The following is a 14,165-nucleotide window of genomic DNA, read 5'->3' as shown; positions in this document are numbered from 1 at the left end:
ATGAGCAAGCATTGTTTTTAAACGATTTCCCTTTCTGTACATTAATGGATAAATGCATTACCCATAGCGGCCATATTACAAGCAACTATTACAAACTTCGGTGACAATTATCGTTGTTAAATAATAGTTTAATGACCTGTTCTCAGTATAGGATACTTAAAGTTATTAATAGGCTCTTCTATACCTACAATGGTATGATGGTACTAGTTTTCATTTCAAAAAGCTATCAGTTGTGCATCGAAACGGCATTATTTTTCTTCCAGGTTTTCCTGTTTCATAATAGTGCGCCCTCACAGGATAATAAAAACAACATCAAAGACTAACAATGGTGACATAGTATACACAATCAGACGCCTAGTAATACACTGCAATATATCTAACGAGCCATGATTCAGTCAGGCCATAAGTGGCATACATTTTTACATGTAAAACTGCCGTTGGGATTATAGCTTCAAGCATGAGCAGTATTATGTAAAACAAGTTTGATAATACTGTTCTAGTTCTAACCGTTGTTTTCCCTGTGAAGTATGATCTTCAATGTTTTAAACCTTCTCATCGGGAGAATCAGGAATCGTCACCTCGTAGTCAAATTCTTGGTAGTCTGACAGAGTTATGTAATCCTGGCAAGAAAGAGCAACAAGAAAGAGCAACGTAACGTAATAATTTTCACCGAAATTTATATAGTCGTATCCTACTTTTGAAGGAGGTGCTGGGTCGGGCGGGAACAAGAACTGTATTTGATTAGTTACCATTGAATAGGAAAAACTGTTGCAATACGGTTTGTGAAATTTCAATATATTTATCAGAATATCAGTATATTACAAGTAATGCTATTGGTAACCGTGGGAGATTACTAAACAACAGAGTGGCATCCGATATTTGTTTTCTGTAACATAACTTTGGCTTAGTGCGTGATTTTTCATTGGATATTTGCTTGTAAAAAAAGGGACTTCACCTGAATCGTTCGAGACTTTTCTTTGAGAAAATGGCCACACAATGGCACATGAAACTAAATGTGCACTGCATGGTGCAATAACACATTGAGATACTGCTGACCTGGCACCCTGCCTTGCACCAACCCAAATGTTTTAAATGGCTTAGTAGACTGGGAACCAGTGTCGTAGTTTGTCCAATATGTAGGGGGCACTAGGAACACTGATTGGGTTTCGTCAACATTTCACACATGTTCTATCTAAAATCTAAGGGAAGGCACAAGGGGACAGGGGCCTTGATCGAGGGAAAGAACATTTTCCCTTCTTGGTACTTGTAATGGCCCTTCATGAGGTGAATACATATTTATTTACTTACATGCGCTCCCTCCAGCAATTTCTCAAGTTTCTGACCAGTCTCAGTGAAAGACGGTCGTGCTGTGGGCTCCTCCTCCCAACAAGCCAGCATCATTTGATACCTGTGTTAATGGAAACAATAAAGTTAGACATGTAACCTTTTACTCAAGTGAATTACATCGGTACCGGTTATCAAAAAAGACATTGTTGTATTCATGAACGCCCTATACCTCTGTCGAATGTTTGAATGTGTAAACACTTTAAAGTACATATCGTATTGTACTCATTTTCGAAAGTTGATTTCTATAAATTGTTTTAGTCTGAACAGTAAACCAATGGATCTTTAGATGTAAAGTCCAAAATGTAGCACCTTGTTTCAGTTTGTACTAGACCTTACATTTTCTTTTTTTCCCCTTTTGGTTTAACATAAGTTGTGACTGATTTTATTTCTTTCTTTTTTTAATGTAATTACAGTGGTATTTTATGTAATGCGCGTGGGATCATTTGTATGTAGACCGCGCAATATCAATTTTAGTTTATTATTATTATTATTATTAAATCCCATTTTACAAAAGTAAGAATAGCCTTTGCATTTTAAGACATGATTCGCTTATATTGCTGCCCAGTTATTTTGTTCAAACTTGAACAAAGTTGAACAAAGAAGTGGACACCAGTGGGTTTTTGTTAGCCTGCGAGCTCCGGAATACCGAAGCGGCGCTTTACCGATTGAGCTTCGTTTAAACTCTTGTGATCAAAGAGTTTGTTTTTATCAAAATTCATCATGACCATCTTAACTCTCAATTGCATTAGTGATCTATATAATGTCCCCCCCAAAAAAGTGATTTTATGTGTCTTACAGTTCATCTTGGCAATGTTCTGGTCTTGGCATGCGGTATCCTTCCTGCAGCTTGCTTATCATTGTCTTGAAGCTCATGGTGGGATAAGGACGAGCACCTGTAACGAAACATTACCACAGAATCCGAACAATTGGAATTAATTGTAGTTGCTCTGATGACGAAGCTGAAACACCCCAAACTGATTCGTATTGATCTCAATTTTTTTTAAAATGAAACCGAACGTAGTGGGGGAGACATGATTTTATTTGAAAGGAAAGTTAGTTCATCATCGTTAAATTTTAAGATTTTAAAAGAGGTTGGAGAGAGATGGTTTAGACGTTGCAACCAATAAAAGAGAAGTGTTACATATTTTCAACATTGAGCGAAGACTTATTGAGGGACCTTGGTCGCCAAAACCTCTCCGCCCTCGCAAATGTATTAGTTCCCAGGAATTACAACTTCAGGGCACGATACTCAAACTATAGTACTAGAGAGGAGGTATTACACTGCTATTCTAAAAGAAAGATCTCTGTGGCAATTACGACGTTATGGATATTTATACACTTTAAATCTTACCAAGAGTAACAATCTCCCACAGAAGTATGCCATAAGACCATAGGTCACTCGCTGTTGTGTATACGTCATCAACAACCGATTCCAGGGCCATCCAACGAACAGGTAACCGAGCCTTGAAAAGGAGACAATGTATTGTTGAGACTAAAGCCCATTTTGCTTTAAACTTCAGACACTACATCATGCGATCATGCGATCTAAGATTTGACTGCACTGTGTTTTAAACAAATAGTTTTGGAAGTATTTTCCCAAATCGTTTTTGATTATACCTGACATTGCAGACTAAAAAACGTGAAATTCTGATAAACACCTGCACAGTTGGAAATCTGCACTCTTTTAAATGATTGTAACTGATTAAATACAGTATCATCAGAAATAAAAACAAGGAAGAGGATTCTGGTACTTTGAACGTTGCGAAATATTTCTGCTAGACATACAGATAGAAATGGGAAACAGAAGGAAACTATAGGTACCAAAGAAATATAACTGAAAAAGGAAAGTTTCTGGAAATTAATTTGTCGAAGTTCAATACCTCAGACTTTCGTTGGTACACTCTCATATTCGTGACGTCACGAGCGAGTCCGAAATCAGACACCTTACAGATCATGTTCTCACCCACAAGGACATTACGGGCCGCCAAATCTCTGTGAATGCACTGTGTATAAAAACAGAATATCATCAATTCGCGATAAATGGCGTGGTTTTGCTTTCCTTACCTCCCTCTATGTTACCTGGGTTGGAATCCCACCCATGCCCCAGTGGATTGGGCTTTCGGTCTTTGATTCTGTGGTTTTTCCTGAAATATTCTTCCCGTAAACAAACATATATATTTTGTTTTACTGTTTTATGCAGTTTGAAGAATCTGTTTGTTTCATTACCAACAGAACCGAAGAAAAAAGTCCTAAACACTAGCCTTATACAGATATACGTGTTGATCATCGTCACTTTGGTTTTGGTTTTCAGTTTCTTTCAAATCGCATTTTGCTATAGTCGTATAGTTATTCCATCACAAGGCAACACAAGTCACCACAAGTCACCACAAGTAATTCATCCCGAGTTAAATCAGAAGTTACTCAAGTGGGATTTCACAAAGATATTCCTCTATCCTCTGTCCATCCCCTGTACGTTTGACTTGTGACTTGGCGTCTGATTTCTAATTTATTGCATAATGATCAACTTGGTAGGCTACGTAACTATAGACAGCAGTTGCAAACTAATGTATGTCTATTTCAAAAATTCAACACTAACCTGATGTGAAGCTAGGAATGCCATTCCATCAGCAACGTCTGTAGCGAACTTGATGAGGTCCTTAGACGTCAGAGATTTGCTTCTACCGTGCAGGTTGCTATACACCTGCAACTTGCCTTTGCCTCGACTACTCGTCAAGAGTTCCTTGAGTTGACCTTTGGACATGTACTCCATGATGATATAAATTGGATCTGATAAAAGCAGAGTTGTTATTTGAGTCACTTTAGAACTAAAAATTCCTGACAGAATATTGAGAATGTTCATGGCAATAATCACTGTTCTTTAAGTGGACGTCTTGGTGCATCGCTGAATAGCATATGCTACTCACAGACTCTTTTTTTTTGCTAGTGTGCCTTTAAAGAAAACAATGTAATCTCCCCAAAACAGTTGTCAAGAAAGCCCTTAATATTTTGAAGTATGCAATCGTGATATCTAATGAAGTGATGCTGAAAAAGGGTCTTCAAATTTAATACAAGTGTTAATGATCTACCTCTGTCAATGCAGAATCCGAGGAGTTTGACGACATTAGAGTGACTCGGAAGCTTTTTCATGAAGTCCAATTCCCGGAGCAGATCGCCTCTCTCCGTGATATCTGCGTCGTCTGTTCATGAAATAGCCGTTAGAAATACATGTGAATAATCTATCTCAAATAACAGTATGTCCGAAATTGAATGTTAGGCTTCGTATTTTGCTTACTTCGTCTTAACCACTTATTCATACAAGTGAAAAACGTGGACTAACAATGATGAAATATCATATCAAAAGTATTTGGAAATTTAGCCATGCTGTGACATGTAATTCAAAAGTAAATGATGAACTGGTAGTTGTTTTCTTGTTAATCGATGTAGTCGATTTACCTCTTAGAGTTTTGACAGCAACTTGCGTTACAGTTCCCTGCTGGACGATACCGTTTGCATTCCCAAGTAAAACCTTCCCGAAGGCGCCCTGTCCAAGTTCACGAACGATCGTCAGCTTTTCTCGCGAGAACTCCGCGAGAGTTTCAGAAATGCTGGCGTAAGTCGACGCAGCTGGGTTGGGGCTCCCGCCTACGGCCAGGATTTGTAGGGGTACGTCTGCGGAAAGATTGCAATGAAGAAAGAAAGATTACCATGAAGAAAAAAAGTTTCATGAATAGGACAAGGAGAGACCAATTACCAGAAACTTTGGGGATCACATGTTCAGCTCGTTCGTGTTTGGGTCCATTGAGGTGTGGTGTGGTCGTTCACACCTGCATAGTGTTAAGCAAAAAAGCGACAAAACAAAAATGTTTCCCTTCTTTTTTCCATTCACAAAGTCCAACATGGCCTGTTCAGCATCTTACCCAAGTCTTGGTATTCCACTGCTTCGTTGGTGACACCTCCTTTGTGTTCTGGCTTGAATTTCCTGGGGAAATAGGTTGACATTGATTCCATATTAATCTAAAGCCAATATTAAAATCTTTCGTGATATTGCTACATCTTGCTTACACGTTGTGTGCAAGTGTGACTATACTTACGGTATTGAAATACGTTTCTTGGTTTCTGCAATAAAGAAAACCAAATATTTAATTTTACTTCGAAATTGTGACAAAAAAAATATTGGCTTATATATTAGGAATGCTAGTCATACCTGCTTTGTAAAGAACCGCATGGAAACTAGTTTGTTAGTGATTGTCATAAGACTGAATGAAACAGCTACAGGAATAAGGACACTCTGAACTAGGATGACACTTTCTACATTGGTCTCTGACATTTCTGTGATAGAACAACAACTGCCTTGTACGGGAGTCCTTCAAGGGTTTAAAATGTTCCAAAGCTAAAGTCGATGACGAAACCGAGGATTAAAAAACCTCCAATTTAATTACCTGGTTTTGGTCCTCTTCTTTTGGCGTACATGATTACCACAGCATTCAGTGCAACGCTGATTAACAAAATGATGGCCAGAATCGCAATGCCAGCGATTAATCCTGCATTACTTGACTGTCCTGCAACTATTTGAGCACAAAAAATACAAACGAAACAGGGACAAATAGTGAAACCCATTATTATTTGTCCTTTTGGTTTTGTTTTGCTGGTAATTTACCTATCTCTTAACTTATCATCTGAAACTTGAAATGTTTACTTGTTTATTATTGTTTATCTTCATGGAGACATGAAGTGTGTTTTAGGGGAGGTAGAGTCAGGTGACTTTCAATTGATTTTTGACCACTTTAGCGCTTTGCGCATTGTGTTTTGCTTCACAATTGCGACTCATTATGAGTCTTTTTATATATCTAGTCTACTAATTAGGCTAGAATTAGCCGATCAAGGAGTCATCCTACAAGATGACACTGCCCAGCTCTCTTCACAAGCCAATATCATCCCAAATCATAAGCCGCAGTCAGTTAGTGAGTCGGTCAGTGAGTCATTCCATCAGTCAGGTGCAAAGACAATAGACTGCCCTCTTTGGGACCAGCACAAAGACCAATGACATCAAACCGGTTTGACTGACCGGTTATTGCAGTAGTCGCCTGCCTACACAAGTCTCCATAGCAGTATCTAGACCGGTTTGACTGATCTCAAACCGGTTTGACTGACCTGTTATTGCGGTAGTCGCCCGACTACACAAGTCTCCATAGCAGTATCTAGACCGGTTTGACTGAGCTCAAACCGGTTTGACTGACCTGTTAGTGCAGTAGTCGCCTTACTACACAAGTCTCCATAGCAGTATCTAGACCGGTTTGACTGACCTCAAACCGGTTTGACTGACCTGTTATTGCAGTAGTCGCCTGACTACACAAGTCTCCATAGCAGTATCTAGATCGAGCCTCGCGTAGAGCCAAGTCTGTGTTTGTCTCAAGACACTCGCCATAGTCAAACCAATCATCTTGGTTGGTTAGACGTGCTTCAAGCCGCAAACACGACGATGTGTCGCCATCTTGAGGAATGCCATCAACTGAGACCATTCCAGTCTCTTGATTTGTGGTCACAGAGATATCTAAGAACAAATACAAGACAGACCCCGTAAAACATTGCGAACGGAACAAACTATATAAAAAACACACACACACACAATATATTTTACCTATTTGCCTATTTCTACAAAGTTTTGGTTATCGTATTAAGCAAATCAGATGTAAACAGAAATAATTAAAACTGTTTGAACAGATTGATTGATATGTCAGCAACAAGCCTCGTTTAAACAAAAACAAGAAACAAATAGGCTAAATCACTCACCTAATTTTTCTGGCGTATCAGCTGTGTGCAAATTGAACGAAAAAGAAGGAAAATTGTGTTCAATACCGGACTTAGATAGTATAACAAAACCCATAGATCCACCAAATGAGACTTATCAGGAACTACACTGTGAAATGGCAATAGCTCTAATTTTACCTTTGCTAAGTTATTTTGTTAAATCAACAATGAATATGGTGTGAGAGAAACAAAAGGCTGAACGTACGTAGAGTTGTCACAGTCCTTCTGACGTTTTGGCTTATGCCGTTAGCATTCTCAGCATAAACCTCGATCTCATACTTGGTGTACGCACTCAAACTCTCAATCACGTGCATCACGACGCCATCGGCGATTCTCACCCGAGTGTTGGGATCAAACCCTGTCGTTGTGTCAACCTCCCGGATGTTGACATAAAACCACTGAGGTTCGCCGACGTCGATGCCAGGACGCCAAGTTAGTGTTACCGATGTGGCTGTGACTGTACCCTGGTCGATGGACACATCTTCTGGTGGCAGCGGTGTGACTATGGCACAGATGACAAACAAATAGAGGACCTAACTGTTTACATATTCTGTTTAAAATAGTCCTGAAAACAGGCAAAATATATACCTGTTCCGTAGTTAAAAACAAATTGTGATAATGTTATTAAGCTTCCTATATTTGTGACTGATTACACTTTACTGTGGAGCCACAGAGCAATTGGTACAACGATACCGCTTGTATGGTGCTGATATGCAGTTGTACAATGTACAAGTAATGAATGTTTATGACTGCCATGATGAAAATAATTATTTTCACTTGACAAATGGAATGTTGTATTCCACGCGACAAAGCCGAGTGGGATGAAACATTCCATTTGTCACCGAATGAAATTATTCTTTCCATTGCACGATTGTGAAACATTCATTATCTGGCCTATAACACACCTATTTTATATACAACACCTTTGTTTTATACAACACCATTGTTAGTTTTTTTTACCAACTGTTTTAATTTACCTTTGTCGTTCAACACAATGGTCAGTGTGTCAACCATTCCTATTCCATTACCGCTGTTGCAAGTGTAAGACCCGTAGTCTCCAGTCCCAGTCACTTCATTGATGTGCAAGGTACTCCTGATGGTGAATCCAAATACATCATCCCCCTCAGGAGTGGTATCGACCTGAAATATCCTTCCAGGGTCGGTCTCATTAGTTAACTCCACACCGTCTGGACGCAACCATGTCATTCGAGGGAGGGGATTACCCTTGCCTTCACATACAAGGGTAGCATCGTAACCATCTTTTGCCCCCACTGATGTGTCGACCTTATTTAGGATGCTCACTTCATCTTTGCATGGAAAGGAAGAAATAAACAATGTTGAAAACATTTTTTTTTAATTGATATCACAGCAGTAGGGTATAAATAGGATTCTTCAAAATTGCGTAGTCTTTCATTTGTAGCCAAACACACAAAGAATCTTACAGTGTACAATGACGTCAACAGAGCCTGAAAAGACAACAGGTGGTACACCATTGTTTCCGCGACACCTGTATGACCCAGCCTGGTCCCTGCTGATGCTGCTTAGTGTCAGGGTGCTTGTTCCATCGGTGTAGACAGAGGTTAGGGAGTCAGGAGACCCGACCTTTTCCCATGTGATGAAATCAGGGGGCTGAGGATTGGCCTCTGCGCTGCAGGACAGTACTATGCTGCCGCCCTTTACGATAGGACCGGTTGGCATAAGTGTTGGCAAAGAAAACTCCGGGCGGTCTGCAAATGAGAATCATATACATTTGACTTCTTTGTCAATATATTTTTTGATAAAATTAAATATTACAAGGGAAGACAAAGAACAATTCATTTTCCAGAACTTTACCGAGAAAGCCATTAAATTAATTTGATGTAATGTAGACCTACTGAAGGAATGACAGGTCGATTGTCGATGTGTTAAGAACTTTTTATGCACTACATTAGTACAAGGTTTATGTGTAACAGCTACAGGAAGTATGACAGAATCGACAATATAGGCACAACAATTTGCCTAAGAAAATACAAGCACTTTACAAGTACTTGTTTGACATAATGAAAAGGCAGTGTTGTGGTCGAGTATTTTTTTCCAAGTACCTTGTACTGCCGTGTACTTAGGTTGCCGAATACGAGTGCGAGTTCTTGTACCTCCGAGTACGAGTACGAGTACTTGTACTTCCGAATACGGCCATAAGGCAATGGGTTTATTGTGCGTCATTGGCCCAGGCCCAGTCAGACCGATATACAGACCCACTCACGGCCAGTTGTTAAATGTGTTTGTCCGGACTTGCACAGAGGAAAATCAGCAAATCTCGATTTCTCCACAAGCCAATCAACCATTTTAAACTGAAAGTATCGATAAAATAAGGCCATGGTAAGTGAAGCTATACAATTTTCCCCTCGAGTACAATTTCGACATGTCGAGTACGAGTACTTTGATGCACGAGTACGAGTACCGTCATTTCGAGTACGAGTACTTAGACATTCGAGTCCGAGTATGAATATTAGTACTCCAAACAAGTACTCAAGTAGTACTCGAGTACGAGTACCGAGTACGAGTACTACAACACTGTGAAAAGGTTACATAGCTAGCCTTTAGTTTCCCTCTGTTTATCTCAAACGATTTCATTTCAAGCTCATAATTTGGTTTCACACTTTGAAACCACATCAGTTTAACATTTGGACAGCATTAATGGAAAGATCAAAATGGCGACTTACATTCAACATTCAACGAACACGAGTCGCATATATCCATAGTGCATAGCGACGTCGTCATCACGCAGCATTTGTACACAGCTCTGTTGTCTGTCTTGGTCAGTGCCCCTGTTGTCAACCTGAGTGTTGTCTCTCGGCCACCGTAGTCTCCATCGGTAAATACTGGTTGGCTTGGGTTAGACTGGACCACGTCGTTCTTGGACCAAACAAGTGAGGTTGCTGGGTTGCTGCTGCCTGAATTGCACGATAGTTGCACGATGCTACCTGATGCTGTACTTGATGGACAACTGACGCTTACTGCTTCAGCACAAACTGAAGAAAATTGATTTTGGGAAACCAATGTTTATTGAGACCCTCACTCGGTTATCTGACATTAAAGTAACGGCGCTCTTTGCGTAAATACAAACGATCTTACCCTATAACCAAACTAAATAGCCCACGACTGTGTCCATCATACAATATACTTTCAACAAGGCAACATGTTTAGACTAACTTTTCTTTTGTCGGAGAACATTTTCTTTGTAAAAGAATTAGTTTAAATCGGAATGCGAATCACTTCATGGAATGAGAGAGGAAGTGAGGAAAAGCCGTTAGAGCTATATTAAATTTAATATAGCTCTATGGGAATAGCCGATCGATTATTCATTTTCAAAGTTAACTGTTACATAAGTAACAGGTTTTCTTATTCAATATTTCTTTCATGAAGTAGTCAACTTACATTTACTAACATCCGTGTCTAGATTGGTGCATCAACTTAAACACATAGGCTTGCCAAGTATTGTAAGCACATCTTGAGATATCTCTTCTGTGAAGTGCTGTACTGAAAGAACAGGAGGTGGGAATGGCCGAGAACCATTCTCACCTGCTGTTCTAGTTCTTTTAAGCCCAATACTTTATAGAAGATATATTCCATGGTGTACCCTCAACCCATAACGTGCGTCCTACACCGTCCAAAGTTTCCGTTCTTGCCCCTACAGAAATGTGAAAGAAGCCACACTTACATTGTACGTCGAGGGGCAGCCTCCCTTCACTACTACGCGTTCCTGAATCTCTCTGTGCTACACATGTGATGACGTTTCCATTATCCTGTCTCATTGGTGTGTAGTCCATCGTGCTGGTGAAGCTGTAGCGATCACCTGATGCAGACGAGCTCGTATTGGTACCAGTTATAGGTGAGCCTCCATTGGACCAAACCAGATTCAAGCTATCAGGATATCCCATGTCTGCTGCACACGTCAGTGTAGTTAGAGCATCTTCAATCATTGGAGAACTTAAAGTGATCACAGGGGCATCAGGAGGACCTGATGAACATGAATTTTGTAATACCGTACTGTGACTTCATCTACCATCTACCGTTGGTTACACAAAGTTGCATGACTTAACACATTCAAAGTTTGGAAACTTTGGATTTGGAGTTTCCTCACAATGACCTAAACATTTCAGAAAATGTAAAAAAACATCTGCGTAATTGGCACCTGTTTGGGTGTGTTAATTTGACACGGAATGACTCTCATGTACAATTTAAAACATCGCATTACATGTCCATTTTACATGTCCATGTTTGTAGTACTGCACATCTGCTGTGGTGTATCGGCACACGCACATATACGCAGAAATTACCTACATACAAAGGCTCCGTCGATAATTATGAGAAATGACTCTCTGACTTACCTTCATTATTTTATATTGCACGTAGAGCTAATAAGACTTTTTATACAAACATTTGGCTCGTGTGACTAGATGGAAAAGACAAAAGAGTTCCTTTGAACAATACCATTTAGACAATCCACTTGTGTAGTTTTGATAAAATATTGGTCTTAATTAATATCACTGATGTAAGTGTTCTATATACAATTTCATTAATTTCCTTGAATCTGCAGGCCCACGTGTACATGTACGTTGGCTATACTCTCATGTTGAGTGATCAAAATTACATGTTACATCCAAATTTGTTGCATTTGTCCACTTTGTAAGCATTCCCTTTCAATGAGTTCTCACCTCTTACTCGCATCTCCACAGAATTTCTGAAGTATCCAGTTTCAAGAGTGTTAATTAAACACCAGTAGGCTCCTTGGTCATCAGATGTGACGGCCTTAACGGTCAATGGATACCCTAGGGCGTCCTTATCAAACCCGTATTTGGAGTTATTGCTATTTATCACAATGCCATTGGAAACAGTCAACCCTATGAGTAGAATTGCACTATTAGCCGATTCATTAAAGTTAGCTTTGGACCACTGTACTAGGCGAACAGTTTCAGTAGAGATGCATGTGAAGACAGCATCCTGTCCAGTGTCTGTCCAATCAGGTCCACTGACAACAATCTGTCCTTGTGCTGTTGGTGAAATGAATAAAAGGTAGAACACATTTCAAAAAGGCGTCTTCTACAACAGTCGCCTCATGGAAAATGATATGGTGATCATGAGATTAGCCCATGATACTGGGCTGCCTCTGTACATACACGTAGCCACGCTAAGAATATGGGGAGATGTGTACACGAACATTTTGCTTTTTCTAATTTCACATTTATACATGCATCATGATTTAAAACTGTATTTCTGGTTGATAAAACAAACCTACATATACCTGGCTACTTTCATAGGAAAACTAACAAGAAACTTCTTGTTTCCTAAATACGTATCACAAATAAATATAATTTTTGGATATTTACATACATGTTGAGATTAGGAGCATGGTATACCAGGTACAAGCAATTGAAAAAGGACAACATGTTTCACAATGTAGAGTATGACGATGCGAATGGCAACAGACTGAGAGCAGCTGGTTAACAGTAAATGTTTGAGATTTTTCTCCCAAAACAACCAGCCTATAATTATTTAAAAATAGTGTTGAAATACCACAATAACATCTGGCTGCCCGTATTTTGCTCACAGGCGTACTGAAAAACAGTTTAATTGTTTGGGCGGTGTCGGGGGGGGGGGGGTAACAGTATTTTCTATCCATTTCTATGGAAAACCAAACACAAAGCACAAAAGCTTACAATGCACTGTTTTGTTGTATGCGCGAGTATACACAATGATGTGCATCTGTATCATGGATAGCGCTCCCTAGTGTAATCTGCTGTTGCGCCGCCGTCCCCCCGTCCCCCGTCCCCCCCCCCTCCCCTGTCCCCCCCCCCCCCCCCCCCCCCCCCCGCCTGGCACATTACTGAAATCCCTCCATAAAGTTGGCCACGACACCAAACCGCCAACATTTTAATACAATTAAACTTTGTTGCTGTTTCAGTCTGCATGTAACTGCAGATGAGAGTTGCTGAACTTCCAGCAATTATACTTTCATATTGGAAAAAAAAACCTTGTCACATCCGGTAAGTTTGTCTGACTAAATAGACACTAAAGTTGAAATAACCAAACTCAAAAGACAGCTTTATGGATAGAGTTGATCCACTTACCTCCGTGAAAACACGACAATTCAACCACAATGATGTACATGCATGTGTAAACTATCGACGCCATTATCAGTTTGCTAAGTTGTTTTCATTACCGTGCACACAAACCTTTTTCCGATTGAACCCGGAAATATCATTCTCCGGTCATGTCAAGGTTTCATTGTTTCAAGGTTTATTTATTTCTATAGTATCAAAAACCAGTCATATTGAACAGAGCATATGGCTAATAACGCATACGTTTGGGGGAAAAGGGTAATGTCGTGTTTCTCGTGAAAGAGTTTGACAGTCAAATTAGGAAAGTTTAAATCAAATCCAAGTAACATCATCTTTGTTTTCCTATGCTTGATGGAAAATAAGGAATAATCCAGTAGCGGATGGGGAGGGGAGGGGAGGGGATGATTTCTGACACCCCTTCCCCGATCAATCGCTGACTATACGATTTTGTACGATATAAATGACGCAGTTTACGTAAGTAGCCAATGCATCCATCACACATAATTCCAATCTCTGGCTCGCATTTTTAAACTGCCACTGCTTGTAAAACTCTCGTGACCGCCAGACATTATCTCCTAATAGTTGCACCAACCTTGTTATTGTCATGACAGCAACCAATGTGACCTTTTACCCCTGTGTCATCCCCAATGCTTCAGCTAGTAGCCTGACCAAAGGCGCAATGTCAAAGTTCTTTGATGATTAGCGCGATGTATCTTTTGGGCATGTAATCCTAAAACACTAAAGGGAAATAATGGAAGCGTGTCGTTTCATATTTTGTAGGAGCCACAAGAATTTCTAGAAACATTGTATTACTCGCTGTGGTGAGCAATACAATCCTGAAGCTTTGAGTCTGAATTCAAAGGCATTGGGAGGATGTTTGGGCTCCCTGTACGAATACCCCCTCAACGG

The 14,165-nt window shown here is 39.9% G+C and overlaps 1 pseudogene; it reads right to left on the bottom strand.

The window, feature by feature from the left end:
- Nucleotides 1-542: 542 nt before the first annotated feature.
- Nucleotides 543-13,329, bottom strand: LOC119735331 (annotated as a pseudogene).
- Nucleotides 13,330-14,165: the final 836 nt, after the last annotated feature.

The sequence above is a fragment of the Patiria miniata genome, unplaced genomic scaffold (genome assembly GCF_015706575.1).
Source record: "Patiria miniata isolate m_02_andy unplaced genomic scaffold, ASM1570657v1 HiC_scaffold_29, whole genome shotgun sequence".
NCBI lineage: Eukaryota > Metazoa > Echinodermata > Asteroidea > Valvatida > Asterinidae > Patiria > Patiria miniata.
This window is presented reverse-complemented; position numbering and strand designations above follow the sequence as displayed.